Raw genomic sequence first — 5,988 nt, 5'->3', positions numbered from 1 at the left:
GGAATGGCCAAACTCCCTCAGCAGCATGCAGAACAAGGCTGGCTCTTCCTGCTCCTCGAAGCAGAGGTGAAGCCTTTGCAAGGTCTGGAGGAAAACAGGAATAAGATGGAAATCACTTCTGCTTCTTCCAGATACAGTAGAAGGTTGGGTGTTGCGGTGCTGGAGATATCCACAAAATAAGGTGCATGAGTCCGGATTTGAAGGCTGACTGAGCTTAAGCTTGGCTTAAGCTATCAAGTAGCAAATATTGTCTGTAATAGGCTTTATTGAATCCCGGCCATATTATTCACACATAGATTTTGGGTTCTGAACAGTTCACAGCTCTAAACCTCTTTAAAGGCAGCAAGATCTTCGTATTTGTGCAACAGCTTTCAAAAGCCAACATTTGTTTGAGCTTACAAACATAGTTAAGTCTGTTCTTCAAACAGCCGTTGATGAAAACAGCGCTTCTCAATTAAACCAGCATACATTAACATTTATTAATTTCCTCTCGCTCCTTTGGGTTAGTCTCACAGTGACAAACAGGCCACGAAGACATCAGCCGGCTTCTGACGCCCGGCCACGGAGGAAGCCCGGGAGATGCACACGAGCACCCGTCTTCTGTGGGCAGCACCGACACACGTTTTGCAGCAAAGGTCAGCCGGGACGGAGGTGACTTCCCGTGTCCCCTGACAGCAGGATGCCATACGTCTTTGTTCAGGGTAGGACACAGCTCTGGGGAATCCATGGTAGGTTCAGGTTAGCAATTTCCTCTGGTTTTGGAACTGATTTTTGCAAGCCTCGGGAGCTGCAGTAAATGGTGGGGCTGGGAGTGGACCCAGGCACGGCTGCTTGACCACCCACAGCAGCAGGGCAATGCATATACCCAGAGCTGCAGCTCACTGCTCTTATTCCACAAAATAAACCCCTTCGGCAGCATCGGTTTTGGTGGGGATGCAGCATTTCCCATGGCCAGAAAACCCACCTGTGCCACCGCTGCACACACCATTTCTTTTGCATTCGGAATAAACCCAAGCAAAACCAAAGCACAGACAAAAATTCATGTATTTTGGCAGCAATACCTTCAAACAGACAAAATGACTTCTCCATAGTGCAGTCTGAACCCACAGCAGACGGAGAGGTCATCAGGCACTCCCAAACTCAGGCGTGCTGCCTGCCCGGGGGCTGCCCGCCGCAGAGTACCACCCTGAACAGCTAATTTTAACTCCCCATGGCACCAAAGGAAAGCCCGGACTCACACGTGATGCCCTGAAGTCCAGAAACCTAGTCAACACTCTTGGAAAACTCTTGAAAGTGGCACAAAAAGAGATGCTGTGACGTTCCTGGTAGGTGACGAGGTGCTACAGCAAAAGCCCTCCAGCTACACAACTTATTCTTCATTTCCACTCCATCAGATCATGGGAACAAGACAAAGTCGGAATTCACGACGGAAAAACAAACAATCCAGTCTGTGATGTGCTTTACATCGTGACTCATGCACTAACGTACAAGTGCAAAGTTTGCCCTTTCCTTTTTTCAGTGAAGGGTTTGAAATCCGGCTCGAGCGTTGCCACTGTTGTCTGCAGAACAAAGATGCTGCAGGGTGTAGTACCAGAAACTCTTCCACGACAGCGAGCAACTGAAAGCAAAAGGTGTTTCAGGAGCAAAGGCGAGTAACGCACGCACTGTGTACTGACGCAGTGGTTACGCTGAAGAGGAGAACAGAACTGAAACGCTCTTTTTTTCCTCCTAAAGTCAAGAAGGACGGAAACCCTCTCGATCAAAGTAAGTAGCCTGGCTTCCCAGACAGCACCAAAAATTGCAGTCACTGAAAAACGTCTGCTTGTAGATAACCAGAATATATCTTGTCCTCCGGGAAAAGACCGTGCCAGAGAGTTTTAAGGTCTTGTTGAGAGTCATGAGAGCGTGTTCTCCCTTCCCTTTAAACTACCAGGAGAACTGTAAACCTGATGTATAGCATCATCTAAACAAACGAAGGCTTCCAGCCGTCAAAAGTACTGCAATGTAAACTTAAATATTTGATTCCTAGGAGCAGCCATATAACAAGATAAGGGAACGTACCTATGAGTGCAGAGTAAACTCATAACCGCATCATTTACAATTCTGCCCCCGAGCTCCTGTATTTCAATATATAAAACAGAAAGATAATCTCCATATGGCTTTCTCTTCAGAACTTAAACAAAAAAATGTCAGAGCTAAATGAATGCATTTTATACCCACTTGGTATGTTATTTCCTATCTCATACTGCAGGGTTTCTTTTGATTTCCCTCGATGAAAGTGGTACATCCCTGTGCCAGCTCAATCAAGGAGGTTGCTGGCCTATCTCCACAAAGCCTCCCTAACCGTTATAACAACAAAAGAGGGAAGATTTTGGACAACCAGCGTGGCTGCCCACCATACAAATTGGGAAACCCAAGTCATTAATGATGATAAAGAAGTAACATGAAATGAGGGGGAGCAGAGCCTTGTTCCCAATTAAGTCAATAACTGTTTTATCACTGACCGTGGTGGGATGAGGACGTGGGTCATTGTAATTAAATTCTTTTTTTCTTTTTGAAGTTTGGGCTGCAATATATTAATTTACTGTTCATCTGACAGGACATTCTGGCTGCAATTTATTTAATGAGGAGAATCAGAGGAAGAAACAAATGAGGCAGGACAGCAGCAGAAGATTCACAGGGGGTTGAAAAGAGGAGAGGAAAGCAGAGATGTGATTATCTCCCTACATGTCTGTAAGAAGTACTGCAAACTCGAGCAAAAAGAAAAACTTTGTGAAGCTGATGGAGCTGTAAGATGGGAAACAGTCTGGTTTTCCTCAAACAAAATCAAATCAGGTAGATTTAGCAGAGGTTTTCTCAGTATCTTGTAGGAAAAGTCACAATGAGCAGAGAGGACAGCAAGCAGTGAAAGGCTGTCCAGGGCAAACAGACAGGATGCAAGGAGACCTCCTCCCTCGTCTGACACTCTTACACCATGTGGGATGGAAATGTCCTGGTGCAGGAAAACCAGAGACAACCAAAGTCACTCCTTTCCCCCTGCCAACATACATGACCTGGAGTGCACGTACACTACCCAGCTCCATGCACCTTCCCCTGCGCCTAGCGTTGCCCAGCGAAGCTCAGCACTGCCAAGGGACCAAGCAGCACCCAGGACATGATGCTCATGGCACATGCATTTTGGGCATTTCAGGACAGACTAGGTCCCACCCGATCCTGTGGACTAAATCATAAAAGGGTTTGGGTTGGAAGGGACCTTAAAGATCATCTAGTTCCATGCTTGAGAACAGTTTGGAGCACATCATCCAGTGGAGTTTCAGCCCAAAGAAATTCAGTGCAGGCAGCCCGAAGTGGCTCCACAGCATGAACCCAAGCACAGGAAGAGAGGGCAGTTGGGAAGTCCACTGCAAAAACACGCTCCAGATGTGACCTGGAATAGCAACAAGAAAAAACCTCTCCCTAGGAAAGAAAAACCCAGATATATCACAAGGAGGCAAAACTGCTGGGTGTTGCCCGAGGCTGACCTGTCCCAAGAGCGAAAACAGTCGCATCAAACCGGTTGCCATTTTTAATTACTGTGAAGAATGCCCCTTCCACGGTCACTTCAGCAGGGCCAGCCTGGGCAGGTGACGGTACGTACGGCTGCTCAGCAGCCACTCAGTGGATTAGGCAATCTCTGTACAAGCAATCACAGTAATTTACCAGCTTGGACACTGCGATGGCAAGCACTTTCCATTTTGTGAGAGTCCCCAGTATACCAAAATTTGTTCTTTTACACTGCAGCCTTGAGCTGTGGTAACAATACCACTAGCCAGAGGCTCCGCACCAACTCCTTTCGCCCTTGGATAATGTGCGCTGCTGTGCCGTGTAAGAAATGGATGTGCTGTGCAGCTCTTTGATTTATTCAGGTAATAACCATTCAGGCTGATTGCAACCAACTGAAATGGCAAGTACTGGACACACATTTAAATATAACTATCTATTGTGACACGGTGATAAATTTAGACTGGCTCCAGGACCAGTGTTTGTCTCTATACGTCACTCCACAGCAAAGCTCTACGCCACTGAAAACCTCCGGCAGTCCTTAAATTGCTGCTGTGTCGCTTTTTCCCAAATTTAGCCTTTTGAAGAGCACTGGAAAATCCTGCAGAAATGAGAGGAAGTGTTACTAACACTGTCTGGACATGCACAGACATCGCTGCTGGCTTCTCTCGCTGTTAGGTACCCAACTTGCCAGCATCACACTGAACCATCTCTACCATTTCTCTGAAACACACACAAAGAAAAGGTAAGCAAACCAAAAAAAGGCCACCTACTGCTACAAAGCCAACACCTACAGTAAGTGTAGATGGCTTGCAAGGCTGCTCACTCGATAAAGCTGGGCTTGTGTAGTGCCAGGGACTCAGAGAGCTCCCTGCTTGGGCATCTGCAAAGTGCCACATCCCTCCCTCCCAGCACCACTAGGACTGGGAATTCCGCACACACACCGTCCGCAAGCTCAAAACGCACCAGCACTTGGAATTCCTTCTCTGTTGTATTGCCCTTTACTCTGAGTTTTGTTCAAAAGGTGTGGGGAGCCAGGGGGCACCGTCCGAATCCTCCTCTGCAGCAGACAGCTGATTTCACACGGGCAGGTTGGGGAGCAGTGTACTGAATTTCCACCCCTCTGTGACTCGGGTACGAACACCACCCAAAATTAACGTATCTTTAGACATCTGTCCCCAAAGGCAAACCGTTGGCGGCGTGCAGCTCACAGAGCTATCGGAACACCACCTAAACAAATACCCTCCATGACGAGGGAAACCAATCCCATTAAAAAAAGCCCACAACACCACACCTTAACATTTCTTACATATGCTACTGCTCTGCATGTTCAAGCAGAAAATAAATCAGTTCCTTACACAAAGGTTTCAACGCAGAAAGACCCTAATAGAGAATTTGCTCGGTATGTGGTCTGTGCAGACCAAAAGATGTGTAAGAATTGCTTCCATTCCTCAGGTTTGCTCCCCTGGGGAACCAGCACTAGGCAGCAGCGAGGCGCGCGGGAACACAAGGACGATACTCGGCAGCGTGGTTACTGCATCGCAAGGTGAACGCTGGTACCTCCGCTTGTTCCCACCCTGCTCTGCCGGCTGCTCCTGCACCGGTCTGAGCAGCGCTCTCTCAAGGACAAAATCACAGACGTATCGGAGGAAAATGAGCAACCTTACGAGTTTTTGCATCTCGTACCAGCTCAAGAACAGCAGGCAAAACCCAAAACAGCCTCTGTGAAATATTTTGAGTCATAGATGGACGATCGGGTAGTTTGGGTCATTTCGCCTTTCATACCAGTTCACGGGAGAGTTTCACTATAACGATTTCCGTAGGCGATACTGCACTCCCGCACTCCGCCGTTGTGGGGAACCCACGTCTACCTGCAATGTCCGTGCACCGGCAGGTCACTGCATGCAACCAGACACACAAAAATGACAGTAACGTAAAATATAGCAAGTAAAGAAATATATTATCTTGGGTTGCATTTAAAATGCATTTGGTAGCAGGGTATTAGATGGGGAAAATCTTCCTTAAAGGAGAGGAGATGGCAGGTTCCTGTAGCAATGCGTAACAGGTAAGGATAGTTATTTGCCTGGTGTCCATAAAAACAGTCCTTGTTCTGGGACCATCATCTCGCCCAACTCTTCCTCCCAGCAGGCAGATCGCCGAACCCCATGACAGCTTCTCACAAGGAGCTCTGTAGTAACGTAGCCGCAGAACACTTTGTAGGAGATGCAGCCAGGGAGTAGGGCCAACCCGCATTCACGCTTTTAGATATTGTAATGCTTGTGGTTGGTAAAGAAAATGGATGAATGAGTCCCCCGGCAGCCCTGACTGACAGCCTCTCTGTGCTTTGCCTCTCCAAACTGCCGTGATGCTCCGTCCTTCGGCAGCCAGCTTGCACGAACAGCAAGCGCTGTCTGTCTAGGGAACATCAGAGACGTGCTGATGCCAGAG

This window comes from Eurypyga helias, unplaced genomic scaffold (assembly GCF_000690775.1).
Source record: "Eurypyga helias isolate BGI_N326 unplaced genomic scaffold, ASM69077v1 scaffold3782, whole genome shotgun sequence".
NCBI classification, from domain to species: Eukaryota; Metazoa; Chordata; class Aves; order Eurypygiformes; family Eurypygidae; genus Eurypyga; species Eurypyga helias.
This window is presented reverse-complemented; position numbering follows the sequence as displayed.